The sequence below is a fragment of the Nesoenas mayeri genome, assembly GCF_963082525.1.
Source record: "Nesoenas mayeri genome assembly, chromosome: 1".
Taxonomy (NCBI): domain Eukaryota; kingdom Metazoa; phylum Chordata; class Aves; order Columbiformes; family Columbidae; genus Nesoenas; species Nesoenas mayeri.
This window is the reverse complement of record NC_137541.1, coordinates 153,999,996-154,013,125: the sequence shown is the minus strand read 5'-3', so window position 1 is coordinate 154,013,125 and position 13,130 is coordinate 153,999,996. Positions and strand designations below refer to the sequence as shown.

The 13,130-nt window shown below is 35.3% G+C and overlaps 1 protein-coding gene across 1 annotated transcript in view; it reads right to left on the bottom strand.

The window, feature by feature from the left end:
• The window catches only part of NALF1 (NALCN channel auxiliary factor 1), a gene marked incomplete at both ends in the record, with an annotated part of 461,336 nt that overhangs the window by 310,437 nt on the left and 137,769 nt on the right, over positions 1-13,130 (bottom strand). The gene's annotated exons all lie outside the window — the stretch shown is intronic.

Genomic DNA, 13,130 nt, shown 5'->3' with positions numbered 1-13,130 from the left:
GTTTAGTGAGACCACTCAAGTGTGCGAGGTCTTGCAGAACCAGATCGAAGCAGTAAAATGTGATGTAGAAGAGAGGTGTCATGAAGGGCACACCCTAGCAGGGCCAGTCTTGACTGAAGTCATATTTTCACTTTCTTCAGTATACGAGTCAAAACAATATTTATATCTCTTCTAGCTGCACCTGACATGTTTTCCTCAGCCTTCCACTCAACACCTGGATTCAGAAAAGGACGCAGCTCTAAGTCTGTATTATGACACTACTCATAATAGCTGCATATAAAAAAATAAACCACTTTTCTGTTTTTCAGACTCAATTTTATTCACTTTCTGTAGTCAGAGATAAAAATAATTATTTATCTGAAAACAGATGGATCTAAAGGTGTGTTGGAAAGCAACTGTCAGGCCAGCTCTTCATCTCCCCAATGAGCCATGTGTTACTGTAATGCGTGTAAAGAATAGCAGCAGAACCATAAGACATTCAGTCATAGTTTTCAAGTGTTTTATTTTGAAAAATTAGTGTTACATATGTTCGTTTTCATTCAGCAAAATGACACTTGTTTAAACATTGTAACATTCCATAAATATTGATATTTAATTATTTTACAGAATCAGAAAAGAAAGAGGTATTTTTAGACAAAGCCTTTGTTATGAGAGATATAACAGACCTAGCAGCATGTTTATAGCTTTTGGGCTTTTTATTCCAAAAGAAACAAAACATAACCCTAAATTTAAATCAGCATTATAGGTTTGAGATTCTGCAGTCTGGGAAATTCAAAGAAATTCTACTTCCCTAAGCAAGGACTGAAAAAAAGGGGGGAAAATATCGGGTGAAATCCTAGCATCAGGATCTTTTATTTCAACTTACAGAACATTTCACTCAGTTTATTCTTTTTTTCTGTTGCAAAAATATTTCATGGAACTTCCATAGCATTTCTGAAAGATAGAAGATGTTTCCAAATGCTACTCTAGTTTTTACTAAAATAAACATATTTGGCTTTAGCCACTGAAGCCATTAACTTTTTAAACAAAATCTATTTATGCATGCATGTTAAGAAGAAACATTTATAGTTCATCATTTTTAATTTACAAGATTCATGTTTGCACATTTCACAAAATAATAAATTGCTTGCTCTTAATTTAAATTTGACCTCTTAAGAAACCTGTACTTTTTTTTCCATAAAAGAGTTCAAACAATATAATCATGCACAATCTTTTCTCTGCTTAGCAGTTTCTGAACAAAGCTGAATTCCCAATTAATTTTATTAAGTTTATGTGCCTAACAGTTTCACATTATGTTCTCTAAAGAAAATAGAGTTGACTGGGCTGCATTTTGGTGCATCACAAGATTGAAATCATTGTAATCAGGAAGAAACATGACTGCAGCACAGCAGGCACAGAGAAATTATATTTCATTTCATTTACTGTGTCAGACATGGTTACAAAATGGAAAATCTATTCTTCCTTACGAGAAAAAAAAAAAAAAAAGTTTATGTCAAGAGGTTGAAAAGATTTCAGTGCTGCACTTTTTGTTGCAGAAAAACTAGTCTAACAGAGCATTCCTGACCAGCTGTAGTCAGTACATCAACATTTTTAGGGCTTGCATCAAGAAGCTGCTTATGTTTCCCCGTTAGCTTCTAATGCAGCCTGAGGAAAAAAAGCCCTGAAAGACCACATCCCAAACGTATATTCAATATGCAGGAATACATAAAAAGTTATTTTAAAGCTAGTAAAACAGAATTACTCTCAAAGTTGATGCAATACATACCTTGAAAACAGCTCCAAAATTAGCCCAAAAACACATTGTTAAGATTGACTAGAGACATTACTTTGAGTGCACAAATCAAACCTTTTCCCATTTAATGCTAACAAAACAGAGCTCCTTATTCAATTCTGCAACTCAGTTTCCACTGAATAATAAGAATTTTGACAAACAAAATGGGGACATAATTTTTACATTGTGTGTGGAGCACGTGTGAAAAATCGTATGCTGCTATTTAATTAAACTTAGTACTTCAACGTACACTTTTTTCCAGAGAAATAAATTATACTCATAATAAATATACTGCTGATAACATTTTAGCTTTCTAAACCAAATATTATTCTTTTCAGTTTCTTTGCTTTCGTTCTCATAGTTTCAAAATAACATTTTTATCATCTGAACTTTATTTTTCATTTATGTTTACTCCACTTTCCTAAATACCTTTAACCAAACAAATTTCCACTGCCTGTTTAACAATAGCATCATAAACAGCCAGAATGAAAGCAGGAAAGTGGCTTTTAATTCTACTCACACAGATCACTTTCTCACAAATACCCTCCTGGAAACATACACACAGATCACTAGTGAACAGGACACCACTACTACTTATAGATAAAGATGTATATATACACATATCGTTGCATATTGCCAAGAGCGGACATTTAGACTATCCTTTTCAGAAGATCTCAGCTGGTTTTGGGCATAGAAAGAGGGCACTAAATACAAACTCAGAGTAGGAAATATGCATTACGCAGATGTATGTTACTTCACACATATATACATACTCTTATATGTATAAAAGCATGTGCATGTACACAAATGTAAGCAAATATACATATATTCATATAGAAACATCTGTGGGTATGTGATAAGCCACATTGCCACAGTTTAGTATCTGTCTTATGTTCAGTGATCAAGAACAAATGTTTTTGTCATCATAAAATATCCAAGGTCACCTGGTGAGTAAAGGCTCAAGAGTCTACTGTTGGTACGTAAGACCAATCAGGTCCACTCATTGCAATGCAGGAGTGTAGGAAGGAGATGATCCACTCTGCAGCTGACAGAAGGCCCCTCAGTAGTTCCCCCCCGCCATGTCTACCCAAGTTGCATGTTAAAATTAAACACAGTTGTATTGAACAACAAATGTTCTAAATAGTAGTTTAATAAGACAGGCAAAGGTTGAACAAACACCTAATAAACAGTAAGCATTCTAGAAAAAGCAGTCACTCCAGAATTAAAAAAAAAAAAAAATCCAAATCAAATTAAACCCAAAATCAAATCTAATTTAAACATACCTTTAGTTTGTAATAACCCTCTCACAAAAGTTAGTGTTGATGCTTTATTGTATATTTACTATAAAGTTAGAACCAAAATAGTGTCCAAAGCTGAATCGTATTAAGGTTTCATACCCGTGCTTGAAACCTCATTTCTAAAGAAAAGTAAGTGGGAAAAGAACAGGCTGAAGAAATCTGATTTAGTGACACCATTCATTATTAATGAGAAAAGAAACGTGAAGTAAATGTGAGAAAGTAATGGGCATTTCAGAAAGTCAAATGATTCTTCTCTTTTTGTTTTTGTTTTTATTTTTGTTTTATTTTTCATTGGGATTCATGATTCAGGCTTCTTTCTTTCTTGCATAGAATTTTGATTTATGGTTTAAAACCAGCACCTCACTGGCTGGAACAATCCCAGTGTTTGTAGAAAAGGAATCAAGGAATTCTTCTGTCTGAATAGGAGAGAACCATCATTGTAAAAAAAATCCCTGCTTTAGTTTCCTGACAGTTCTCCAGATAACTTCGCAATCCTGAATTATTTACATCTTGACAAAGGCTGTGATATCATTCCAGAAATTTTACAAGAGGTTGTGTCCAAAATTTTCCACCTCAGTCAACAAGACATATGATATTCCCTGAGCATAACAGCTTTCCTGCCAAAAAATAAAATATGTTTCTACCTACTGCCAACCCACCTGACTCTACCTCAGTAAATTCCTTGCCAAGTCCATCAGCCTTTCCACCTTAAGCCTGAAATCCATTCACTCTTGCTCAACTCAATATGCATTTCCTTACGCAGCAAATCATAAAACACCATTTGATGGACCTAAAGTACACTTAAGTGGTATCTATAAAGAGTGGGACAGAGGGACTGAATTATATGAATATTGATCTTGTCATGTGATATATGGACTGCAAATTCAGAGAACAAGACTCATTTGGTCTGAATATATTTCCTCTGACTGCTAGTGATCTATGCAGAAGAAAGCCATTTGCCTAAAAGTGTCAATATATGGGAAGAAGGAATGGTCCCCCACAGAATGCAAACAAACACAGCCAGCAGCTGCCAAACAGCCACTTTGAGCTATGGCCTCTAATACTAAATTAAAAGACCACAGCTCCTCAAAAGGCACATTGGGAAATTTAGAGCTAAAGATCACCATTATACTTGTTTAGTGTATCCTAAGAACCTAGAATGAAAGGAGCATTGGTTTGACTATGATTAGTAAAGATAAAGCAAGAAATAAGTTTTTCCCTCCAGCTCTTTCCTATCTGCTAAGATTATAATCTCTAAACAGGCAAAACAGATTCCAAACACATTTTGCTTTTCTTTTCATGGCTGTTTAGCTCAGAATCATGGGAACACTCAGTAGACTGGTACTACTGTAGCGAGTCAGAGTAGCTAAATACAAATGGTGGAAAAATAAACTTAGAAGAGTAAAATCCTAGTACATCCAGCTATTTATATTTAAAAACCTAGCTATGGACACAGAAAAAGTTGCAGAATCAACTGGGTTACTTAGTCTGGCTTGTAACCTTATCTCCTGGTTGTACGTATTGACACAGGTGGAAATACTGGCACTAGGAGGACTGGAAGGCAGAAAAGGCAAAATGATAACACGAGCAAAAAAGAAGGGCAAAAAGAACTTTGAAAGGGAAAAGGCACAGAAAAGAGAGAGAATTTAATAAAGGGAGAAAGAAAAAAGGCCTAACCTAGATACAGCCCCCACTACATTAATGTAAGTATGTAGTTAAGGAGTCTCAGTTGAATAGTAAGCTCTTTACACAGCCAGTCAAAGGTAGCAGTGGTATAACTATAGTTGAAGTCTGATGCTCTGAATCCCCCTTCCTGAACAGAGTCACCTCTCTTCAGTGACTGCACCTAGAACTTCAGGACACCTGCACTACCTGAAGATGATGACATAAATAACTTCCCTGCATATATAACTCTGTGGTTCAAACAGTTTGAAAAGAAACAAAGAACAATCTCAAAAAGCAAAGCTGACATTTTACTTTAGGAAGTTTCAAAACAGTCTGAATTTACCAATGACTTCACACCAGAGCTCTCCATTTGGCTAGCGTGCAAAAAACATACTAGCAGTTTAAAATTTACTCTTAGTAGAGTGAAGCCATTCTGCTTTATCTTCAAGTCACTGGAGCAATCACTAGGGTTTTTTTTCCAAATTCAGACATCATTTTGTTTATAAAAGGTAACATTGCAGTACAATTAGGTCCCTATGATGCTAATTTGTCAGAGAGAACATTTTAGATCATTTTCCAGCTATGGTAATCCAGCCAGCCAAATACTTCATGCGCAATAGCTTATGAGTTGTAATTCATCTGGGTACATAAGTGCATACACAGTCCATACACATTTTGTATGATATATTATTTGCAATACTCCTACTTATGTTACAGGTAATTATAACTTTATTTTTCTTTCATGTCCTCTGTGGACATGAACACTTTGGCTGATATTCTGAACACTGAATCAACCTCTTTATCATAGTAATGACAGATGGAAAGAAATTACCTATTTTTACAATATGATTATTACTTTTTGGTTTTTATTGCTTTCTGAGCTCCCTGATATAATGTGTTTTCCCCATTTCTTAAATTCCAATGTTCCAGTCTTCCATTTCCTGTATAAAATAGTTGTAAGTGGATTAAAAGGCAAGCATTAAAGATACAATACATACTGCATTATCAGATGATGAGATGTTAGCAAAATACAGGGCTGAAGCTCCTAGGTGCAGTTTAACTCCTTGTAATCATATTAATATTTGATCCTTTACAGATGTAGTTGAACAAAATATTTAAAGGAAAACTGTGGAAGCCCTTGAGAAATTTTGTCGCTTGGAAAAAGCTGCATTTTTCACACAAGTTTTCTTCATTAAGTCTGAAGGAAAATAATATGCAAACAGATAATTTTCAGCTCTCCTCTGTATACATTTTGATCCCATATTTCAGTGTTGTCCAAAACCAAATATGAGTCTTCAAATAATATGTGAATATTCAGATACTCACATTTTAAAAACACAGCATAAATAAATATGGAATAAGCTATTCTTCTACGTTAACTTCCCTTGAATAACTAATGCAAAGAGAACTGGAGCAGAAACTTTATAATGCTTTCAAAATACATAACAAAGTAAGTTATAATATCTAGATACTTCCAAATATTTTAAAACTCTTATTGTGTATGTTGACACACTTTTATCTATACTAGCACTCATTTGCAATCCATGTTAATGTACTGCCATCCATTCCACTAAATTTGAAGAAATCTTAAAGGCTATACAGACCTGAAAAATATTTTAAGTTTTATTATAGTTAAAAGTCATGCCCCATAGTGTCAGGAAAGTGTAACATTAGATATGTTCTCCTGTGCACACATATTATGACTGTGAATAATTTTTTCTCCCAGATAGACTCTGCTATATTCAATGCATACTTTGCTCATTAAATGACTATCCAGTACTTTCTTTTTCCTAAATTGCTTAATATAGGGCCCTATTTATTGCATATTTTTGAGACCTACATTGAAAGCACAATTAGTTGCTTCTTGCAGGATTTTAGAGTGATTATCTGTACAGCACAGGTGTGTTTGAAAATACTTTTTTTTGTTCCTCTACACCTGTTCAATGAGGTTAGGATTTAGGGAACTTCCATCTAGGCAAAAATGAGGTATTAACATAAAAGACTTCTTCCAACATTGGTAATGAACATAAGGTGCCTAATATCTGATTTTTCTCAGTACTTTAGCCTTCAGAGATGTGTTCAACACGGCTTTGTCTGAGCAGAGCATTCCTGAGGTCACAGGACCTATTTTAGATTATTAGGCCAGTCTCCTGGGGCATATCAGCTAGCTGGAGTCTAGAAATTGCAGCTGAGCATATGCAAACTAAGATTTTGCCACTTGGTCAAATCTGGATGGAATTTTACTAAGGCAGCAAAAGATTCCTCTCTAGCAGAGACATCTCTCAACATCCCATAATGTCTATTATCCTGTTCCAAATCTGTCAGGTTTTAGAGCTTTAAAAGGATTTATGATCCTAGACTATTTCTTGAATTTAAATGAGCTGAACTGATATAAATTCAGCCAATCTGAATAAATTAGTAGTCTCTAATACTTTAGATTGTCTGCTGCCAGGCCCACCAGTAACTTTCTATTTTTCTATGGTAATTCTATACTACCACAAGAATAGTAACACTATTTACATGCAAACCGTATTTGCCCACCTCATTCCCACTCGTCTCCTTGTCTGTTTACTTAGAAGTGAAATTGTCTGGTTTAGGTACTCAGAGTACTTGCTGATTTTGTTGTTTGCATAGGTAGAGCACACTAAGTCACACTAAGTTATTTACTGTTAGCCTATACATTGCATTCACTGTAGCTGGCATACAAACCATTGAACAACAAATTGTATAATAGCAGAATATGTCTGTAGTAATTACTTATTAATTAACAGACTGGAAAAAAGGGGAAAAAAGGGCAAATAGTGATGTCAAAAGCACTGATAATCTGAAGTCTTCTTAAAAGCTGTAATAAACATGTAGCAGTTCACTTTATGCGTACAGAGCTGTGTAAATTGCTTATTTATAGATCTTCATTTCTAACTAAAATGAAGGATCTGAAATTAAATCTAAACACATAAATACATAGTTTCTCAGCTTTATAAACTAACCAGGAAACTACAAGATAATGAACTCTGAACTTCTGAAACTACTTAATTGCTTCAACTATAATTAAGAATATGGTAAGAAATGAGGACATGCATTTCTTCCATTTGTATAATTAGTGAAATGAAGCAATATAATTACTTCATGGGAAGTTTTTGGTATGTAGTGGCAATATTTAGGTTCTGTTTGTCTACATCTAGTATGTGTCTGTTATTCTTCACCCTGAAAACTCAATAAACTACCCTTCATATACAGAATGGTAGACAGGGTAGTGAAAGACTTCTCATGGCAACTTTTATGTTGCCTTTTAAAGGAACAAATGTTTCTGAAAGAATATTGAATACATCATAATATAAACATACACCTACTTCTGGTAAATTATCTTCTTCTGCAGTGTACCAATGACATATATGTGGATTATGAAAGCCAAATTATCTGCTAACAAATAGAACCGTAAACTCTGTGAGATTAAATGCAGCCCCATACTGATCACATTGAACTAGGGTTTGCTCTAAAACAGCAAAACCAAGAAAAAAGTACCTGATTTGTTGAAATTAGTCATCAACATATAGATCAGTCAGTAAAATGGAGACTTCCATGGCCAAAATCAACAGCAGTAGCAATGTGAGGGAAGATAAATAATTTCAAGTCAAGTTGTACCAACAAATACAGCCAAGTGGTGGAAAACTGTAACAGGTTAAGACTCCAATTCCTCCACCATACTTAGGCTTCTAAATCACAACACTGAAGCAAGTGTTGCTGTAGCCTTCAGTCTAGTGAGTAGCTGAATATCGTTTCTACAAACCAGCTAAGAAATTGTTATTTAGGCTCTTCCTTTTTTACTACTCATTGTTTGTGGGGATCACCGTGCCTGTTTTTTTAGTTAGTGCTAGGTGACCAAAATTTGATGGGGTCAGCTAATTACATCTAGTCAGACCCCTCACTTAAGAAAACCTATAGAGGGCCTACACAGAGCAAATGTCACCCTGTAAAAGAGGAGAACTGTTTTTAATTTAATTCTGCATAGCTACTTCACTGGTACATGACTTCATTTGACACTTCAGTATACGGAACAACCACATCAACTTTACTTCAATCAAGTATCACATTCATATCGAGGCAAAGACGTGTCACCTTCTCTTGATGTCTCATGGCAAACTGCACACACTTCAAACAATGTATATCAACAAATAGATGGTTTAGTTTCACAGTGTACATTGCAGGAAAAATCTTCCCTGACAGACTATTTGTCAGTGCGTCGGATGCAGCACTGTAACACCAGACCATCTGGAGATTCCAGTGAAAAAAAGCACTCAGGGTGGAATTCCTTCTTTGGCTACTGCTCAGTGAAAAGAGACAGAATAATGGGACTTCTCTGTGGTTTGTCATAACATCAGAAACCAGGGATTGACTGTGCTACTTTTATTTCTATTGATTTGAAAAAAAAAGATTGAATATGCCGTAGAGATAAAAGCAGAGGATCAGAAATTAAGATTGAGTCATCACAAAACACTGCTAAGATTTACTCCTCCATTTTCACAAGAGGAGGAATGTGTATTCCCTATACATGCATTTTCAGTCTTCAAATGCTACAGCATAAAACTCAGCACACTACTCATATTCAAACAGCAATTTTCAACAGATTTCTTGATGAAGCCATGCAGACTACTGAATTATTTTGACTCATTTGCTCCTAATGACCCACAGTCACTAACGAATTACGAAGTCCCAATGCTCAGAAGATAAAACTCACTTATGTGTTCATTGCCTTAATTTGCCAGGTGAAGTTTTAACGGCAGTGTTGTCTTACAACAAAACAAAATTTTTGTAATTAGTGTGCAATATGTTACATGTTACTTTAGACCAGTCTGTCTAATACACACAAACAGAAGAATTTTCAGTTCTATAGTGATTCTAAATTGCTGCAAAATAACATTTAATAATATTGTTGAGGTAAGAAGTTATTGGGGCTATATATAGTTATATAAATTATACCCAGGTGAATACCCTGAATAAAATATCAGAAAGAATTTAAAATATTCAGATATTGTTTGATTACAGTTAACAGTGTCCTGGGGGTGGGGGGGAGTGGGGGGAGAATCTGTATTGGACAATGTATTTGTGAAGAAATTAAACAACAATCCCACAGTAGTCATGCTATACTTAGCATAGTAACAAAATACTAATCCACTTAGGTTTGCTCACATTTGCTCTTAGATACATTATAACTGATGAATACCAAATGCTGTGCGTTTGTCTGATTAACAGCAGAAGAAGCCAAACTTAGAGCTTTTTAAGAACAGATGGTACTTCTTTCCTGTTCTCACTGGTCAAAAATTCAGAGAAAATAGGGATAAAGACGGATGTAGATAGCAAAGAGAAGCACCAAAAGAGAAAAAAAGTTTGGCAGATCCCATAAGCAGCTATAGAAACAAATTATACCCATTTTCCGCTGTGGGTGTACAAGTTCGAGGATTCACAGATGGTTTGGAATTAAGCTCCTCATCAGAGCTGAAACTCTTTCCAAGACAGTCTGAAAAGGGGGTGCAGAGCAACTGCAAAATATTTCTTTCCCTACTTTTGATACTTGATAGTTTCCCATCTTTACACCCTTTTTCTCCAAATTAACAAAACACAAAGTAAGGTTGGAAGTTTATTGGGGTACCAGGAAAAAGTGGAAGGTGCCAGTTTTTGCCCAGATCAGACAACTAAGAGTTGTTTTCACTGTGGGTTTCCTAAAGCCTAAGGGGACTTGAGTTCTCATATCCTCCCACCTACTCCTTATAAATAAAAGCATGACTCACTTTTAAAAATTTGGTAGCAAGTGAGTCATTCTTTTGCACGAGCAGCTTGAGACACCTCAAAATGGTGATCTTCTTTCCTCTATCAAGAGGATAGGAACATTTCAAAATTCTAGGAAATACAACCAGATGCAAAGGGAGTTGCTCAGCTTTCTGAGAATCAGTCATAAAGATAACGAAAACCCTATCAACTGTGCTGCAAAAGTGTTCAGTTAGTAATTAAGTAATTAGGTGGTAGAATACAGTGTCAGAAACAGACTCACTGCTGTTGAGAATGTATTGTCCATCTTTATTCCAAAGCACAAAAAAGCCAGTTTGGATCCTTGTATTTTCAGCTAAGTACTGACTGTAGCCCTTTCTTCAAAATCCACAGACCTCTTGACACATCTTTTATATCTGAAGATGCCCTACTTGCCATCCAATTGCACCAGACTCTGTCTGCTAGGACTTGCATTAGTCTGTTCTCTTAGTTAAAAAAAACCAAAAAAAGTCAAGCAGTTCACCCTCCTAGCACATCTTCCTGTTGATTAATGTTATGAAAGAAGTGAGAAACTTGTTTTCACCTCTGCCAGACTCACCAGTGGACCAAAATCCCCTCGTGCACTGACTTACTGCATGATTTTCCTTCTCTGTGGTGACTCACTTGAAATTTCATCAATACAACTCAGCTCAGCTCAGTCAATCTATCAGTGAACACCAACTGTAACAGCCTTGCCGAGTCCCTGTTTGCTTCTGTCATGGAGTTCATGGGGGCTCTCAAGAATGGGAAAGGCAAAGGTGCACAATATGCCCCACTTACAATAGACAAATGCCCCATGTCTGGGGCATGTCTCAGATGGAGAAGAATTCAAAAACTGTGGTATAACTCTGTTTTTCACCACAGGATATAGGCCAATACATTTCATCTTGTTCTGTCTAGAAAAGTGATGGGGATTTCATAATAAGAGAAAAGCAAGACTGCTATGAAGAATATTTTGAAAGACTTAAAATGCTTCCAAAGCTAAGACAGCTGCAAGGAAGATTTCTCTGTGGTCTGCTAGGTTTCCAGTGGAACTCTCCTGAGGTGCATACTAAAATACCTCCTGTTTTATAGATCTGACCCAGTCATTTTAGCAGCATGTAAATGTTTTGACATGCCAGACACTGTAAAAAGGACTGTTAATTGAAATCTTAATAATGTCTGTAGGTTAAATTACCAATAAATAAATAATGCCTAATAGTTCCATAAATAAACATCTGAAAACATGAAAAATATAAACCAGCATGAAACTAAATTTTAGAATCCAAAATAGCAGACAGATTCTGTCTGCACATGTTGCTATTTCCACAAATCTTTACTTCACTGAAATCACCTTGGACATGCAACAAGACAGAAATCTTTCTCCTTCACTGTTCTTAATGAACTGCTGAGAAAAAAAAATTAGCAAAGAGGAGAGTTAAACTGAGGTTTTCATTTTCTGAAATGAAACTATTATGTTAACAATTATTCCCTCCCTATACATGCCATCATATATTTCAGAACTCTTAATAATTTTATGAAGCAATGAAGCAGTTATTTACCTATTGAATCTGTCAGCAAAATGCTGGGTTTGAATCTTCATTCCTGTCTGTTTACAAATACTGTCTCATACAGTCCATCTTTTCTCACATATTTCCAAACTGATTTAAATGGAACTTCAGGTTTTTCATGATGACAAAACATTTTTAACATTTATATTTATGGTTTAAAGACAGCGTCCTCTACAAAACACTAAAGAAAATGCAGAAGATAAAACTAAAATCTCAAAACTGGAGACTGTACTTTCCACTCTTCATTTCAAATAGCTCTTTGGATCTATTACGCCTGTGAATACCTAGAAGGTACTAAAACATCTCAGTCATAAATAAAAACAGTGAGCATATAATGCCCTACACAAGACATGACACATATCTTAAATACTAATTCAATCAGCATCACATAAAAGTTCTGTGAAAACTGAATTACCTTCCATCTCACAGTTGGAGATAACATCCTGTCATGTCTAATCACTGAGAAAAAAAACACGGATGTCACAGGCCAGTTCACATTTAGTTAATTATGCTTGACTATATAATAAGAACTGTCAAGCAGTAAATTTTTTTTACAACACCAATCTCTTCTTGTATTTTAAGAGCAATCTTTGGACTTCATGCATCTTCAGAAGGGTTGACCATATTATCTAGTAGGTCTGCAGATAGCCCATATTTTTCAACATATTTCCTGTTTTGATTTTTCCCCATTCTTTGAAACTACATCTCAAGTGACAGAATACATCTGTAGCTAGGCTGTTTAAAAACCTGAATTTTTGAAAATCCCCAGAAGGTGCATAAAACAAATGAGCTATAAAAGTAACAGCTCAAATTATTGTTGCTACTGCTTCTTACTTGTTTACATTCATGGCAATATGAAATGCTAGAACAATAAACTGCAATTTTCCTACTCACAGTAAAGTCATTATAGCAAGTAGAAAGACTATCGTCAGTGGGACTTACTTCAGGCTTTAAGCACTTACAGAGGATATCTATTAGAGAGTTTGGAGGGTAACCTATTGTAGTTAATGATATGTAGAAAACAATTCAATAACTAACCACTGG